The sequence below is a fragment of the Cupressus sempervirens genome, chromosome 3 (assembly GCF_028749045.1).
Source record: "Cupressus sempervirens isolate cs-2001-9-10 chromosome 3, ASM2874904v1, whole genome shotgun sequence".
NCBI lineage: Eukaryota > Viridiplantae > Streptophyta > Pinopsida > Cupressales > Cupressaceae > Cupressus > Cupressus sempervirens.
Window position 1 is genome coordinate 854,754,399 of NC_143120.1, and position 20,056 is coordinate 854,774,454.

The following is a 20,056-nucleotide window of genomic DNA, read 5'->3' on the forward strand; positions in this document are numbered from 1 at the left end:
CCTTGTAAACTAATCTTGTTGTATTCCTTGTGACTTCACCATTCTTAGGTAACTTGTTTCTATACACCCACTTGGTTCTAATAACATTCTTGTCATTTGGTCTATGAACTAGAGTCCATGTCCTATTTTTCTTGTTGGAAATTTGTTCAGTGCTTCCCTCGAGATTCATGAAAAGGGCTTAACCACCTCCTATGTACTATAAGTTGAGTGGTTGTATTGAGAACTGATAGATCAGTCTTTTGGTGCAACAATAACCCCACTCTTACAAGTGGTATTAGAGATCACAGGTTTGAATCCTCAGACCATCGAGTAATGCTAAAGGGGAGATTGTTGGAAAAAAGTTTAGTGCTCCCCTTGGGATTTGTGACAAGGGATTAACCTCCTCCTATGTACTATAAATTGAGTGGTTGTATCAAGCATTGATAGATCAGTCTTTTGGTGTAAAAACAACCCCACTCTAACACTTCTCAATTTTCTCAATCTCTTCTTTCATGGCTTTACTCTAGTCCTCATTTTCTAAGGCATCTTTCACTTTCTTAGGCTCATACATGCTTGAGAAGCATGTATCTTTTCTCAAGTTGTTTCTTGTCATTGGTCTCATATCTTTATCTCCAATAATTTTTTTAGCAGGGTGATTTCTTTTGACATACTTTAACAATCTTTGTTCTTCTCTTCTTTCCTCATTAGGTCTATCAACTTCAAATCACTATGTACTTCTTTATCAGGTAATTCAACATCTCTTTCATGTACACTAATCTCAAAATCAGAATGTGCCTCATCTTTTATCTACAATTTGGTTCCTGACTATAACTTAGTTCCTGAATGCAACTCAACATTCATTATATGTAACTCTACAATCACTGAAACTTATTGTCAGTTTACAACTTGGTCCATAGAATCTTTGTCAGCAAGTGTACCTTCATAAAATTATTCAAATGATTTTTACTATTCAGGTTCCTTCATAGGTTTAGCTTCATGTACCTCTGTATATTCATCAAACTTCACATTTTCACTTTCCACAACTTTTTTAGTCTTAGTATATAAACACTTATAAGCTTTTCTTCTTGTGGAGTAACCAAGGAATATAGCTTCTTCACTTTTAGTATCTAATTTTCCATTCCTAAAATCTTTCAGAATGTAACACTTACTTCCAAATACCTTCAAATATTTTACATTGGGTGAGTATCCATACCACAATTCAAAAGGTGTTGAATGAGTACCTTCCTTGGCTTGCACATGGTTCAAGGTATATGTTGAGCTGTCATTTTGCATGATGCTTAACGACAGGAATCCTTTCAAACTCCTTTCTTGAAAAGCTGATTTGGAATCAACTCCAAGGTTCTAGGAAATCTTGCAACCTACTGGAATCTTCTTAATAGAAGATAAATGTGAGTGTTCATAAGGAGGCCTTTTCTAATTTTGACCAATTTCAAATAAGATGTTGAATCTCTTTGCTATCTCAAAACAAGTAACCACAAAAAAATAATTATATTTTTTGGTTATAATAAATTATTTTTAACTATGCAACTATATGAATTCCTAAATTAACCAAGTGTTTGTAAAAGAAAATAACAAAGATAAGGTAACAAGAATTTTAAGAAAATGAGTTGAAAAGTAAATCTTTAATAGACATAAGCCATGAAAAAAAATTTCTACAAGTTAATCCTTTGAAAAGATTAGTAGGTAACCTATGAAAATAGGAGTAGCACTTCCTTAATTCCACTAATGTAATCATCAATGGGAATTCAGTAACCGTAAGATGTTCCCTTTTCATAAGATTGCAAGGCCATAGAAAGTGTGCTCATGTGAGACAAAAAGCTATGTATGAACAATAGGTAATCTCTTCTCCAAATAAGTATGTTAGGGAAATTTGTAAATACGTGGCAAACACCAAAATTAAAATACCACTCAATCAAAATAACATAATAAAATAATTGACTCCATTACACAACATGAACATACATTCACAAAATATAACACACTCAGGCAAGAATAGCTACACTCTGAATGAGAGTACTAATATCATATATTATTGCATCAAAATAACAACCTGGAATATATATTCAATTCCTCAATTTATAGGAAATATTCTCCTCAATTTTTTTTGAGACTAAGAGATTCCTTTATACAAATATATGCTAAAAACTAATATAACAAATCTAAATATATACAAACTGACTCTCTAAAATGGTGCTAAGTAAGACTTCACCCTTGTTTATATCATTTAATGGATGCATGAGCCTTTACATGTCTTAAAAAAAATAAAATATAAGAAAATAAGAAGAAGAAAACCATTAGATGATGTAGGAGTATCTAGAGATGCCAAAAATAGAATCTCAACCATCTGTAGAGGTTTGTAGAAGTTGAATTACTGTCAAAATGTATTTTTGGTGCATAGAAAGAGCTATATTTGGAACTGGTAGTTAACTATTGATGTACTTCTACCTTCTTCAAAAAATATTTTGGTGCACCTTGGGAGAAACATACCTTGCATATATTGTGCACTTTGGGAGAAGCACACCTTGGAAGACAGGGTTCCTAAGTGTCAAAATTGAAATTCTAGCTTCTGGGTTTTGTTTTCCTTTGTACTAGAGCTATGTATGGATGTTTTCTCTTAAATTTTTCTATGATCTCTATCACTTAAATTTCATCTAGTAAATCCAAATCACTATACTTATCCTTCACTATATGTTGGTAATTACCTACTTCTATTCGAGTCTCTACAAAATCTTCTAGTTTTACATCTAATTCTGATAATGCCTCATTTATCTTGAATGCTTGTCTAATGCCCTCATCAATAAAAGCTTCATCCAAATATTTTTCAACTATTCAATGATTTCTTGCACCAGCAAGACTTTATCTTTTGATTCATCTTCAAAAATGTCAAGGCATGCATCACTATAATACTTCTCTACTTCCAAAATTTTCTCTTGGGTTTGATCCTTGAGCTTATGAATATCTACATGTAATGTCTCCATTCATTTATTATCATCCAAAATATTCTCAATCTAATCATCTATCTTATCTAACTCATCCATCGTATGTACATCTATCAGCATATGATACCTCTGACCTTTTATTGACTGTAACATTTGAAGGTCATTTCCCATCAATTCAAAATCTTAGTTTGAAATAGCAACCAATTTCTCCATTTTTCATATGATGTAATAACTTAAGGTTTCCCTATATTATTTACACACCCCTTTCCTCAAAACATTCTTTCCATAAGTGAAAAGCCTTAAAAATCGGATCTCTTTTTTCTAAAGTTGCTTCAAGGGTGGCCTCTAGATTATTTGGGTCAATATGACCAACTAACTCATGTAGAAATCCCCTCATGATTTCATTTGGATTTCTCAACTTGACCAATTTGGCCTTATCTTTCTCTAAGTGGTTAAATACTTCTTTAATTCTTATGGTGACCATCAATACAGTCATGTCCACAGTTGGCTTTCCAAGCAAGACTTCTTTAATCTAATAATCATTTGTGGTCAGATCTTCAGTATCTACATGTAAATGAGGGATAGAAATATGAGCGAACAAGTCCTAATTTCAGTTCTTCATAATGAAGGTCAATGTACATGTATCACCCTTAGGTAACTTAGGCTTCTTAAGAGCTTCAATTAATTCTCTCATACCCTCTTCCTCAGTACAATATAGTTGCCTTTTATGCGTAACCATCACCCCTTTTCTCAACTATCTTGGAGTATTTTCTATTGAAGAATTATACTTAGATGAAGAGGGAGTTTTTTCTACTAGACCCTTTCCTTCATCACTCCTCTTCAGAGTCCTTTCTCTCTATGAAGGGTCTACATCAAGCATCTTTGTGTCTATTGAATCCATGGTCCTTGCCTCTATATCTTGGGAAGTTTGTTGGGATTCTTCATATATTTTCCCCTCTTCTAATACTTAATTAGTGGGTCTTTGTTTTGGCTCTTCTTCTTGCACTAGTTCTTCATTTATTGGAGGGAGAGGAGTGGATGAACCTTTATCCACTAAAGATAAATCTTGAGCTAGTGATGGAAAGACACCTAGAGGTCCTTGTGGAGAAGATGGAAATTGACTCCATCCCCTTTCAAAGGTTGATTTTTTGGTTTATTCCTTATCTTATCACCAACAAGTTTAGTGCCTAAGGCATGAAATCAAAATTTGACATCTTAAAGACATCAATCCCTTGGTCCTATTGCTTATCAGTCCACTGTTATAACTCATCCTCCAAAGTAGTAACCTAAATAGGTTGTGTAGGAATCGATGGTAGCATTATAGTGCACCTCCTTCTCTACTCTTCCTTCATAGCTTCAGCAAGATGAGTCCTTTGACTCAAGGGAAGGTCATCCTCTTCATCTCCTTCATCCTCTTCCACTTCTGCAGGAATAATTTTTAGAACTAAAGGAATATGAATAACACTTCTTATCACCTTTTTTTTCCTAGTTCTTCTCACTGGAGCATTTTTCTTCTTATCTTTCTTAACTAATTATGGGAAGCCTCTTGACTAGGTGGAGACACTTCTTGTGCCCTTCTTTCCAATCCTTTCCCTTATTCTAGTAGTTGGACTTGGGGATTGTATTAGACTTGAGTATCTTCTACATTTCCTAGCTCTTAATCCTTAGGTATTTCTTGGGCTTAAGTTCCTTCAACTTCAAGCTTATTTTGCTAAGGAGAAACTATCTTCCTCTTATTCTTGAATTTCTCTTTCTTGAAATATCCAACTTCCCTATCATGTTGATATACCATTTTAAGCCTAATTGGAGATTGGGTTGTGAATGTTGGTACTATAACTTTTTCCCCTCTCCCCTTTTGGTACTATAACTATAATTCCAACTTGAAGTGCTTCTTGATCCAATATTTGGTTAGTTAGATAATATGTCTTGCCCTATAGTTGATATCTACGGTCTCCTCCCTATCAATCTCTATATTCATGATCGGTCGATCAAATATCTTATCTTTATTGTACAAAGGGTCCAAGACCTCTAATTTGTCTTATTGACTAATTTCAATGGGACCTTAACCTTCAAAACCTTCTCTGCTAGATAAAGAGTCATCCTACAATAATTCCTAATTCAAATATCATAGTCATCTACCACATTCATCTAATGATCTTCTATGGCATCCTCATGCTCAAATTATTTTCCTTCCAAATATTGGATTCTACTAATATTATCAAAACATGGATGAGGGGAGTTATAATCCTCCAAGGAATATTGTTCCCATTCTAAATAAAAATTCATTATGTCCTACTTTTTCTTAACCCTAAAAGGACCTGTGGTGATGGGCCATGCCCAGGTCTTCTTATGATGTTTCCTCACTCTTCCATATGCAGATATGAGTTGCCTTGCTATCTCCAACAAAATGAGTATATCAGATAGATACCTAGGAAGCTTCATAGGATTTACTATTATGTCTGCTACCCTTAGGTAAGTGAATATCTTAAATTGGATGTAATAGGTGCCTATTTCTACAATTATTACTACTACATCTATTGACATCCTTTTTGCATAATCAGCTTCAATGAATCTAATTAGTGGAAAAATAAAAGTGTCATTCACAATATGATACTCTTTTCCTTGATCTGACAATTTCTTCTTCACCAATTGGGGGTGTACTACATACGGCCAAGCATTAGAATATTTCATGCTTCCCCTCTTAAGTAGAACTGGGTAATCAGTAGTCCTTACTACTAATAGATATACTAAATATGAGGTCATATAGAATCTTGGATTAGTTTTGACAATCACTAGTTGTTCATCCAAATTCTCACTAAGCATTGTAGCCTAATCAATTGACATCTTTTTCATTCTGATGGTTTCGATGAAGTATACCATTTGTATGTTTAAATGTCTTGTTGTTGGTAATCCCATGATCCTACTTAGGAGCACTATAGAATTCCCAATATCATCCATCATGTAGCCTCTTGTCATATCTACTTTTCCAACTTTTCTTCCCATAGGTGTCTTATCAATCAAATATGATGATTGAATAATTTCTGTAGCTTCTTGTTCATGATCCCTATACCACCTTTCTACTTGATGATATGTTAACCTTATATACTAATCTACCCTTGGAAGATGGAATACTTTCTCTATATTCTTGGGTCTTAGATCAAGAATGATCTCTTCAGTTATACTTTTGACCACTCTCTCCTCTGAAACATAATTCTCAACCAAAGCCATGATCAACTCATAAGATTGTATTGAAAGAGGGTGTGAAGCTATGTTTACTAATCCTAATCTTGTAAGTGTAGACACCATTTGGGAAATCTCATTTGGTTTGTTGCATAGAACCAAAAATACATTTCAGTCAATATGACCCATTTCTATATCTCTAATTTTTGAATGTGCATCTTGAAAATGTGGTTTGGATGGTATACCCTGGAACTTGAAAATAACTAGATTAGGAGAAATCTTTCCTATGAGGGAGGATAAAGAAGAAGCCATTATATTTGCACAAAAACAAAAGCGTACTATTCTAGGAGGTGGAAAAATCAAATTTAAACAAACCCTAAATGTTAAGAAAACTGACCCAAAACCCTAAAACATTATAAAACACCTTAAAACCCACTTTAAGCTACTATTATATAAATTTTGGCACACCTTGCACACCTTGAAGGTGTGCTAGGTGCACTCTTCACACTTAACAATTGCTTTCACTAAAGGGTGTGCACATTTTGCACCTTGGGAAGTGCATAATGTGCAACACCCTTGCATTGAAAAAGCACCTTGGTGGATTAACAATAGTGTGCTTATCTTGTGCACCTTTCAAGATGCGCACAAGTTTAGCCCTAGGAACAAAAATGATGCACAAATACACACCATGGAAAGGTGTTCACTTGCACACCATCCTTATCATATGTTCACTTTTTTTAAGGTCCACATATGTGCACCTTACATAAAGTGTTAGGTTTTTTAGGTTCTTTCTTGATTAATGAAATAAAGGTGTGCACCTTGCACATATTGGATAGGTGCACAATGTGCAACTTTATGTTTCTTTTAACTTAGTGCTTGTGTATGGAGGTTGAGGGTTATAACGCACCTTGCAAGGTGTGAAGGTGCACTATCAAGCCAATTGAAAGCATGAAATGTGAGGAAGAAGGGGCAATCCCAAGCTTTTATAGGCCTAGGATGGAGTGCACCTCTTAGAGGTGTACACCTATGCATGTGTACAGGTGCACACATCCAAGAGAATGTGCTCCAACACTTACCCACCAAACACACTAGTACACCCTACAAGGTGCACATGTGCACTAGGTAGCGCACATGTTTACTTAGAAAATCACCATTTACAATCAAAATCTCTAGTTTCTAAGATCTATATTTCTTAGGCAGAGGGCTAGGGTTGAATCAGACACCAAATAAAATTCAAACCCCAGACTATTACTCTAGAAAAGTAAAAAAATAAACTAGGGGGTCCCCATTTCTGGGGAAAAATGGAGTGTGTGTTGTGAAAACCACAACAATACACATAGTTGTACTTACAAACTCTCTTTAGTATTTCAAAGTAACATTCTTCTACATGATGAGTGTCGTAGAATAGTCCATTATAGATCTATTTCTCCTTTCAACAATCCCATTTTTTGGAGGGGTTCTAAGTGTAGAAGTATGTCTTTTGATTCATCTGGCATTACAAAACATCTCAAACTCATTTGATGTAAATTCTTCACCTCTATCAGATCTTAGATATTTCAAGATTTTTCATGTCTCCTTTTCAACTCTAGCTAAGTACCACTTAAACATTTGGAAAGCATCAGATTTCTATTTTAGAAATATAACTCTCATCATCCTAGAATAATCATCAACAAATAGGATAACATACTTATCACCATTGTATCTTTTCACATCAATTGGTACACACAAATCAGCATGAACAATCTCCAGAATATCTTTAGAGGTGTGAATCTAACTTTTAAAACTAGATTTTGTCATTCTTCTTAACTCACATTATTCGCTAGGGTAAACTTTAAGAAAGCTACCTCCAAAAAATGATATAAAATATTGGTGAATCTTTCATATTTTTGAAAAAATAAAATTATTTCTATTGGGAAATCTCTCAATTTTTTATTCTAATTATTGTTAATATTGGCAATTATTTTTGAATCATAATTTTTTGTATAAAATATTGATGAATCTCAATAATAATAGTAAGTTCATTAATCACCATGGAATGTTAAAAATCAAAATTAAACATTTTTTTTTTACCTCGTGAAATATTACGAGGATCATTACATATACTTTAAATCAATAGTGAAGACTAAATATTGGTGATATATCCCTAAAGTAACTAATAATTATGATAATTATTAGTCAGTTCAATTAAATTTATCGAATAATATTATATTTAGGTGACTCAAATCTAATCATGTAATGAATATTATGGCGAATATTTGAGTTTAAATTTTTTTATAAAATAAATTATTAAGCAATTTTAAATATTCTAGAACTAAATTTTAAAAAATTATGGCGATTTACATTGTATCAAATCTTAAATTATGAGCCAATCACTAGCCAAAAAATTCTAAAATTAGACAATTTATGAATATTAGCCACTAAAAAATACCTTGATTGTTTGCATATCATGTTGTCAAGTTTCTTCAATTTAGGAAAACCTCTTACGCTTTTCATGTTACTAATACTTACCAAATTATCAAAGTTAACATGACATAACCAACATCATCAAATTCCACAACTAGATAAGTAGCATCATTCATATCAAGATAAAATAGATTACCTCTATTTTGATCACATTTCCTAATTAGTTTCCCATTAGTTTCATAGATCTTTGTTATCTTGTTCTCAAACTCAACTTTGCAACTTGAACTATTCTATTGTGACACATTAAACACATAACAGTGAAGTCCTTCTACATAATAAGCATTATCACACATGATCTTTTCTATGAGTTTGATATATTCTTTTCCTTATCAGATAAGATGCATCATTACCAAACCTTACACTATTTCCATCATAATAATCAAGGGTAATGAACTTACTCTTATCTCTAGTCATGTGATGTGAACACCCACTATCAATGATCCATCTATCACTCTTGTTCACATAAGATATTAGTACAATTGCCTCATGCTTATCAGAATCATCCTTCATTGCAACATACACCACTTCATTATCATGGTTGTCAGATCCATCTTTGGTTTCCTCTTCAATAATGTAGTAATTTTTTTTCCTTTATCTTTGTAATATTTTTTGTCCTCATCTCTTTTACTTCTATATTTTTCTCCACCTCTATTGCTCTTATTCTTTGGATGTCTAATAGCAATGTGACCAGACTCGTTACAATTTAAACACATGATAGGTAACTTACCTTTAAATTTTCCTTTACCTTTGTGAAATCTCCTTGCTAGAAGTACTTCAAGTTGTTCTACATCATCCTATCTATATCACTATCACTAGAAACATATTTGACCTTTTCCTTCTTTTCTTTAGGTTCTTTTAATGACAAATTAGATTTGAAAGAAGATTCAACATTATTATATTTGAAATTATCATTATTGGAGAGTTCAAAAGCAATGAGTCTACCTATCAATCCTTCAAGGATCAAATCATTACCAGGTGTACACCTCATTTTTTGTATGGCAGAAACTCTCATAGCATAGATTGGCAGTAGGGTTCTCAACACATTTTTTATCACAGTCTCATCTTCAATCTTACCAGTTTCTCCTCTAAAAGCATTGACTACTTCTTTTACTCTGGCATAGTATTGAACTATATTCTCACCTTCACCTTCTTGCATTCTCATATCATCAAAATTATCTCTTGAACTTTTAGATTTGGCTCTTAGTACATTTTTGTCTCCTCAATAGATATTTTCTATAGCATCCTACACCTTCTTAGCAATATCACATTCCTTGACATCATCAAACTTGGTGTAGCTTAGGGCAAATGCAATCTCCAACATTGCCTGATTGTGTTCTTTTTTCTTCTTCAAATACTCAATAGTTAGGGCTCCAATAAGGTCAACGTGCTCAATGGTGATGATAGATTGTGCATCATCCCCAAGACCTCCTAGTTGTAGCTTCATTAGACTTTTCCATGCAGGGAAGTTCTCCATGTTGAGCCTTGATACCTCTCTTTTGGACATCTTGATATTTTGCTTCTAGTGCCTTCAAAGTAGTCCTCTTAAGCACTATGGAAATCTGATACCATTTATTGGAATTTTTTAGAATAACTGGGAGAGGGGTGAATCAATTATCCAAGGTCTAAATGTACAAAAAAAAAAATTAAAAATTAATAGACCCATATTCGTAAAACCTAATCATGCATGCATCCATTAGATCATACAATACATAAAATGTGCAAGTTACTATCCTAGGTCAAAACAACTCTGTAGAAATGTAAACATGAAATGACATAAGAACATTCACACAATTTGACACAAGGATTTTCCATGGGAACCCAATTTGGTGAAAACCACTAGTAACATGCTACTATTTCTCACTCTTTTGAAGTGATGCCCTATGAAATACCAACCTGGTTAAAGATTGCAATACACACTATTAAATATGACTTGGTTAAAGGATTTCAAATATCTTGTTAGGAGTGAGCCTTATTAGAGGACTTTAGACCATTCCATTAGAATGTCACTTGGTTAAAGATTTACAAATGATTGTTAGGTCAACCTTAATCCAAAGGATTTACCCTTGATTGATTCAATGATTAGAAAGTAATAGTAAGGCTTGATTTGATAACAAATTATAACTCACTTGCAAATTACAGATCTCTATTTCACTCCTCCATTCTACTTAGCATCTACACACTTCAACTCTGGTAGCTTGTTCAACCTTCAATAATTCATACTCTTAAGCCTTCTTTCATTGCATGACAATCACAATCACTTCTTTTTGTACACTAAATGAAATGATACCCTAGACTCCTTTCCTTCCTTAGGTTCTCAAACATGATAACCTTTACTTCTAACCAACAATCTATATATATAGAGAATTAAGATCTTTTGTCACTTAACTATAATCATCCATTTTAGGGTTAGGTAGGATACAATGAATCTACCTACTTTTCCATTTGGTTTCTCTAGAAACTTCTTCTACAATCTTCTTTGAAATTTCCTCAAAATGGTTTACCTCAAATTCTATGCCACCAGCTCATCATAGTTATCTACCACATCCTTCACACAATTTAAGAAAACAAAATAGTCTACTCAAATTCATCAAATCTTTGATTTAACACTATTTTTTGTCACTCAACAATTATATGTTTTTTCACTCCATCGACACTAAAGTTTACTAATTCTTGACACCAACTAAACTTTAATTGGCATAAACTAACAATTACTCAGCTTGCACTGGTTTTCATCTTTGCTCAAAACCTTATTTTTTTCGCATGGCTTGCATTGACTACTCGGCAAGGCTTCGCATACACTTTTCCCACTTAACCTTCTTTTAGTCTTAATTTGAGTAATCTTTCATTTCAGACTTTAAGTAGATAAACATTACACTATAGTATTAATTTCTTACTTGGCCTTAGTGCTTCTTTTACATACCAAATAACTCAACCTTTCTCTAGGTACTATTGTTATCTCCTCTTCATCAATCAACTAAATGATAGCTTTCAAACCAAAAAGCAATTGTCTCACCGGTAGGTAGTAGGTTTGACATCATTTATAAAATAATGATTATTTCATTACATGTTCTTCAATTCTTAACAATCTTATGTCAACAAGGGTGACATCCTAGATATTAACCCTCATATGGTAAAAGTTAATTTGAAGATATGGTAATGTGCAAGGTAGTACAAGGTCAACAGATCAAATTTTTAGGTATATGTTGTTGTTTCACAATGCACGCCCTATTTATTTTAGAAATGGGGACCCCATACTTTATTTTTTAGCTTTCTAGATCCCTAGTTTGAGGTATGAGTCTTTTTAGGGTTTTGCCTAGTGTTTTTACCAAATTCAAGGTCTTTATCCAGAAATCTAAATTCTTGAAAAATGTGTTCTGGAGAGGAAAATTCATTTTTTGCAAGTAAAAATATGCACTAGCACACCTAGCACACCTCACTAGGTGCACTAGTGTGCTAAGGAAATGAAAAGAGTTCTTCACTCTTGGAAGAGTGTAGCTGTGCACCTCCAAGAGGTGCACTAAGTCTTGGGTCTATAAAACCTAGGACCCCCCCTTCTCCTTACCTTATTTTCACTCCAAGCCTCCATTGAATGCACCTACGCAACTCTTTAGGTGTACCACAATTCCATTTTGTGTCCAATTCACCTACACACACAAAGACAAACAAATAAATTAAAGGCACAAGGTGCATAGCTTGTGCACCTCCTAAGGTGTGCAAGTTGCGCACCTTTTTTTTATTAACAAACTAATAAAACTAAAACCCCTAAGGAAACCTTGACTAATATAACGTGTGCAACTATGAATCTATCTAGGGTACACTATTGTGCACTTATAGTAAGGATAAACATCCCTAAAGGATTAAAGGGTGTGCACTTGGCACACCCCAAAAGGTGCACACTTGGCACACCTCAAAAGGTGCACCAAATTGCACCCTTTTTTGTTTATAACTTACCCTTGTGTAGTAAGGGTGTGCACTTGGCAAGCCCATGAGGAGCACTAGATGTGTACTTTAATTGTTAAAGAAAAGTGCACCTAGTGAACCTCTGAGGTGCACCAAGTGCACTCTTTTTGTCTTTTAGGGTTAGAAATATGGTTTTTTGATATCTTTTAGCAAATAGGGTTTTTGAGTCATATTTCATTATTATTAGGGTTTATCTTAATTAATTTTTTTCAAACTCTAGACTAATAGATGTTGATTTTGTGCAAATTCAATGGCTTCTTCATCATCCTCCCTCACTACAAAGATGGTCCCAAAACTAGTCATTTTCAAGTTTCAGGATGTTATTGCAAAGTCATGCTTCCAATATGACTATTTTGAGATTTAGGACACTAAACTTGGACATGCCAACTGGAACATGTTCCTAGTGTTGTGCACTAAACCTATGAAGAGGTCCCTGATGATATCTGCTCAAATTCGATCAGGACTAGTCAATGTAGCATCACACCCAGTATCAGTATAGTCCTCAAATTTTATCATGGCACTAGCGAAAAACTATGTCTCTCAAGAAAGGGTCATAAAGAGTATAACTAGAGAGATTGTGTTAAATATTTGACCTAAGAACATAGGAAATCTATACCATCTTCCAAGAGCAGATTAGTATATTAGATTGATGTATCACCAAGTGGAAAGATGGTACAAAGAACATGGAGAGGAAGCTTCAAAAATAATCCAATCCTCATACCTCATTAATAAAACTACTCTTAGGCACAAAGTAGGCAAAGTGGACATGATAAGGGGTTTTATGAAAGAGGATATTAGATATTCTATAATACTTTTGAGTAGAGTCATGAGGTTATCAGCATTAGAAATCTTGAATATATGGATGGTACACTTCATTAAGATTATCAGAAAAACAAAGATACCAATTGATTGGGCTTCAATTCTTAGTGATAACTTGGATGAGCAATTGGTAGTAGTTAAGAACAACCATAAGTTCTACATGACATCCTATTCGGTGTACCTATTAGCTACAAGAGCAATAGACTATCTGGGATTATTCAAAAAAGGTAGCACGCAAGATGCAAACACATGGCCCTATATAGTATACCCCTAGTTGGTGAAGAAAAAGATTCCTGAGCATAGCAAGGAATACATAATAGTAAATGATGCTTTTATTTTTTTAATTATCTGGTTCATTGAAGGCGATTATGAGAAAAGCATGTCAGCTAAGGTAGTGACAAAGATTTCAAAAGTTGGCACCCTTTACATCCAATTTAGGACATTTACTTATTTGAGGGTAGCAAGTACAATTGTCAATCCCAACAATCTCCCTAGGTATCCAATTGAAAAACTTATATTGTTGGAGATTTCTTGACAACTCTTGTCTACATATGACAAAGTAAGGAAGAAACACAAGATAACCTAGGTGTGGCCCATTACTATAGGACCATCGAGTACGGTCCAGAGATAGGATATTCCATCTTTTGAGTCTGAGTGGGACCAATATCCCTTGGATGAACATAATAGATGACTATGATATCTGTATAAGGGATTATTGTAGGATGACTCTCTATTTGACAAGCAGTGCTTTGAAGATAAAGGTTCCTTTAAAGATAGTAAATCAAGATACCAAAGACATCCTAAATCCATTGTATAATAGAGATAAGATTTTTTATCGACCTGTTATGAATGTGGAGATTGATAAGGAAGAAAATTTAGATATTAATCATAGGGCTAGGCACGTCACCAAATTGACCAAGGATTAGATCAAAAGATCTTTCAAATTGGATTTGATTCCTCAAGTGATAATCTTCCATGCTACAACCATCCAACAAGATGTAGAGGAGGCAATGTAACAATACCAACTTTAACAGCTCAGTCCCCAGTGAGGCCAGAAATAGTGTACCAATTTGATAGAGAAGTTGGATATTATAGGGCTTAGAAGGGTAAAGGAAAAAGGAAAATAACTTCACCTCAACAAGTTGAGCAAGAATAAGGAACAACTCAAGCACTACCACAACAAGGGGCTGAGAATGTGCAAGGGTTAGAGAATGTAGAAGCTACATAGACCTAGGATAATCCTCAAATACCACCAACTAAACAAGGACAAGGAGGAACTAAAATAGAAGTACAAATAGTATCTCCTCCTCAACAAGAAGTGCAAGCCTCTCCATTAGCTTCTAAGAGAAGAAAGATAAAAAAATATGGTCAAGAAGAGACAAAAGGTGATTAGAAGAGTTATTACTTTTCCATTAGTCCCAGAAGTCATTCCAAAAGACAAAGAAGAGGATTATGAAGATGAAGAAGATAACCTTCCTTTGAGTTGGAGGAATCATCTTACAAGAGTGATAGAGATAGAATGGAGAAGAAGCTCTACCAGTACACCACCATCCATTCCCACATAGACTATTCAATCTACTACTTCAAAGGATGTGTTGTAGCAATGGATTGATCAATAAGAAGATGAAGGGGTTGATGTCTTTCAGATGTTAGATTTTGATTTCATGTTAGTCAATACTGAGTACCTAGGAAATAAGATAAGGGATACTCTAACTAATCAACCTCAACAAGAGGATTGGATTCAATTGCCATCTTAGCCACAAGAACCTGAAGTAGCTCCACCATCACCAAATCAAGGAACATTTTGTATGGATAAAGGCTCAGCTACTCCTCTCCTTCTAAGCAATGAAGAAGAGTAGGTCCAAGTGGAATAGGAGGAAGAGCCACAAAAAATACCCACCAATGAAGTGTCAGAGGAAGGGAAAATATATGAGTAGCCTCAATAGAGTTCTTAAGACATAAAGGTGAGAATCATGGACTCAATGGATATAGAGACTCCCAATGTGGATCTCTCACAAAAAGAGAAGACTTAGGAGAGGAGTGATAAGGGAAAGAGCATAACAAAAAAACTCCTTCTTTGTCAAAAAGTAAAATTTTGATGGAACATACTTTGAGATGGTTGAGGAAGGAGGTGTTTAGAAACAAAAGGAAATGGTATGATACTAGGGAAGAGGGAATGAGGGAATTGATTGAAGTTCTCAAGAAGCTTGAGTTGCCTCCAAAATATGCACAAACACTGGCTTTTGTGATGAGTGATTAGAATTGGGACTTATTTTCTCAAGTTTCTATCCCTCCTCCACATGCACATATTGAGGAATTGACTCTGAAAGATTATCATATTAGGGAGGTTGTGCTTGGGAAACCTACGATTGACAGTGCCAAATTAATGGTGACAATTAGAATCAAAGAAGTGTTTAGGCACTTAGAATAGGATGAGATAGATTTGATGACATGTCAAAAGTAGAATGAGATCCTAAGAGGATATCTAGATGAAGTAGTTGGTCCAGTTGACCCTAAAAATCATGAGGAGACATTGAATGTAGCACTTGAGAAAAGGGATAAGGAGGATGTGCAACTTGACCCATTTTTGAAAGCTTGTCAACAATGGTGAGAAAGTTTTGAAGAGAAAGGTATGTAGATTATATAGGGAAATCTTAAAATACTACATCATATGCAAAATAATGTAGATAAGCTAGTGGCCATTTTGAACCAAGATGTTGGGTTAATGGACGAAGTAAATGCCTAGGTTAAGGACCTACAAGCATTACAGTCAATCAAGGGTCAAAGGTATCAAATGTTAATAGATGTATATATAGTAGAAGAGTTAGATAAAATTGATGATTGGGTAGAGAAGATTGTAGATGGAAATAAAGTAATGGAGACATTACATACATATATTCATAAGCTCAAGGATCAAACCCAAGAGAAAATTTTGGAGGTAGAGAAACATTACAGTGATGCATGCTTAGATATTTGTAAAGATGATTCAAGGGACAAATTGATGATTGTAGAAGTAGTTGTTAAATAGTTTTTGAATATTGTTGAAGAAGATTCTATTGATGATGATATTAGATAAGAATTCAAGACTAAAGAATCATTACTAGACTTGGATGTGAAACTAGGAGATTATGTAGAGACTCGCATCAAGGTAGGCAATTATAGGTAGAAAGTGATAGACAAATATGAAGCTTTAGATTTTTTGAATGCAACCCAAGTCACAAAGATTATTGATAAATTCAAGAGAAAATACCCCAACATATCTCTGGCATAAAGAGGAACAAAACCCAAAAGCTAGAACTTTAGTTTTGAAACTTGGTAAAATTTTACATTTTTTCTAAACCTACCTCTGAGGTGCGTAGGTGCGCCAAGTGCACAAGTGCGCTACTTCTAAGGTGTGCTTCTTTAGAGGTACACTAGAAGTTTCACAAGAATTCAAAGGTGTGCTGACAGTTAACTACTAATTCTAAATTTATAGCTTTCCATGCATCAGAAACACATTTTGACGACAATTTAACTCCTACAAACACCTAGTGAAGATGGAGCTTCTATTTTTGGCACTTCCAGTCACTCCTACATCATCTAGGGGCTTTATTCTTCTTATTTTCTCATGGTTTCTCTATTTTAAGACATGTAAAGGCTCATGCATCTATTTAATAATATAAAAAAGGATGGAGTCCAATTAAGCACCAGTTAGAGAGTCAGTTTGTACATAAATAGATTTGTTTTATTAGTATAGAAGCATATGTTTGCATAAAGGGATCTCTCACTCTCAACACAAATTGAGGATAATATTTGTTATAAATTGAGGAATGTAATATGTATTCTAGGCTGTTATTTTGATGCAATAATATATGCTATTGGTTCTCACATTTGGAGTGTAGTGATTCTTCCCCAAGTGTGTTATATTTTGTGAATGTATGTTCATGGAATGTAATTGAGCCAATAGTTTTATTGCATTTTTTTTATTGTATGATCTTTTAATTCTGGTGTTTGCTATAATTTTATAAATTCTTCTAACATACTTAGTTGGAGAAGAGATCACCATATTGTTCCTACATAGCCTTTTGTCTCGCATGAGTGCACTTTCCATGGCCTTGTGATCTGATGAAAAATGAAACATCTTATCATTATTGAATTATCATTGACAATTGTATCAGTGGAATTAAGAAAGCACTACTCCTATTTTCATTGGTTACCTACCAATATTTTCAAAGGCTTAACTCATAGATGTGTTGTTTCTATAGTTTATTGTCTATTATGAATTTACTTTTCAAGTTATTTTCTTTAACTTCTTGTTACCCTATCTTCATTATTTACTTTTACTAACTCGTGGTTAAATTAGGAATTCATATAGTTGCATTGTTAGATTTCATTCATTTATAAATAGAAAATACCAAAAACATATCTATTTTGTACTTAATTTTGAAATAGAAAGTAGATTGGTCATTGTATTTGGAATTAGTTCAAACTAGCAAAGGCCTCCTTGTGAACACTCACATTTATCTTCTACTAAGCAGATTCCACTAGGTCACAAGATCACCGAGAACCTTGGAGTTTATCTCATATTAACTTTTCAAGAGAGGAGTTTAAAAGGATTCCTATCATTAAGCATCATGCAAAATGACAACTCAACAGTATAAAGGAGAATATTTTTTTATAGAGAAGATGCCAATGATGTTTTAATGACATGATTGATATATGTGATCTTTGTATATGGTGTATAGAGGAAAACTTAGATGTTAGAGTAGAATAGAAAATTGTATGAACATTTTTTTGAAGAGGAACTACAAGGACTAATTAGATATAGAATATATCCACATAGTCAAGGTTTTGTATCTATTCCATAGCTCATAAAGTTGTGTGTGCATGTTTGGGTAGTGGGCTCAATTTGTATTTTGTATTATAATTACAACTCCTAGTAGGGTTAAGGCTTCTAACAAGGATAGAGACATTATATGAATGTAATATACTCCTAATAGGGTCAATATCTTTGACAAGATACCTTTGATTAGTGAATTCTTTTTTTGGTACCATCACCATCAGGGTTTTCCCTTGGTCGGGGTTTACCTAATTAGCAAAATATGGTGTTATGAGTGTGTTTACATTTTGCATGGTTTTACTTTTTAGTTTACTAATTTATGCAAGTTTAAGAATTGTAAATGATATCCATTGTTGGGTAGAAAGTTTTTTAAGTTCATAGCTAATTCATCTCCCACCCCCTCACCCTCTCAATTATACTAGAGAACTTTACTTTCTAACAATATCATATTCCAATATAATAGAAATGGATTGACAAAGAAGAAAAGGAAAAAACTCCACCCTACCACTTAAAATAATGGTGTTCTTTGCATAGCTTTGGAATGAGAATGGTATCCCCTATTAACTTTACTAGACCTAGTAGAATTTGCTACCAAAGTTGTAGAAAAAATTCTTGAGTCTATCATATCTACATTATGAATAGAAGATCGACCCCTCACTACACCAACATCACCAAAAATATTTAGAAACATGGAAGGGCTATCAAATAGGACTTCCAAAGATGAAAAAAAATGGGGAGGACAAGAAATGAAATTCATCTCATGTCCTAAGCTAGGGGCCAAAGCCCCCACCCCCAAAGAACCCAACTCTACAAAGGAAGCCCCAACTCTCGCATGGATATTGGCTAGCAAGGGAACCACATATGCATAAGGAATTGATTACCCTCATATAACATAAATTGGTTATCTAATGGCTCCCCCATTAGCATGGACAACAAAATCTATCAAATCCAACTGTACCAAAGTCAAAACTCTAGACACAAAGGAACTAAGAGAATTGTTTGAAACCCTAGACACATAAGTGCCAAGAAAATTCATTCTTCTATTGATCTCATGTTGTTATTATCTCCTTTCCTCTTTGATTTATATCCATCTGGACCTCCTACTACCAAATTTTGGTATGACCCTTCAATTTGGCCTTTGTAAGCATGACCCTCTCCATCTTCATACTCAAAATACTCCTCCATATCATTGCTCAACTCTTCTAGATTAAGGTTCTAATAAAATATGGACACTACAAATTTTTTGTCTTTTTCAAATTCTATAAATAACCCTTAAAATCCTATTATACTATGGATCCCAATCTACTTCTTGGACTTCTTCAACCTAGCCCTCTTCTTTATATTCTTCCTCACTTTCATCTATTAACCCTATATTCAATCCCTCTTCACAGGTGTTCTTGTAAGGCTTCCATTTGCCTCTGGAGGGATATAAAACCCTCTTTTGTAGAGCCTCCAGCTCGTCAACTATAGCTCCTTCATAGATGCATTTTCACATTTATCTCACAACCCACAAACATAGTCCTAGTGTAAACTACCTCACATTTGGCAATTTGTCTACAAACTCAGGAATTATTCTTTAATATTGCTTGATAAGGGCATAAGTGGAGACACAAATGAAAATTTTAAAAAAAAAAATTATATTATCTAAAATAAAGAGCTATTATATTAATTACAATCTAGAAAAATCCAACTACATGCCCTATGGGCTATAATATTATTAAATTTTGGAGAACAAAAAAACCTTCTCATAGTATCTTATGCTAAAACTAGCTTTTCACCACTAAAATGGGCCCTAAATAGCCTAATTTAAATTTAGGGATATGAATAAAAGTTACATTTTGAAATTTGGCAATAGTGTCAAAACAAAGGATCTAAA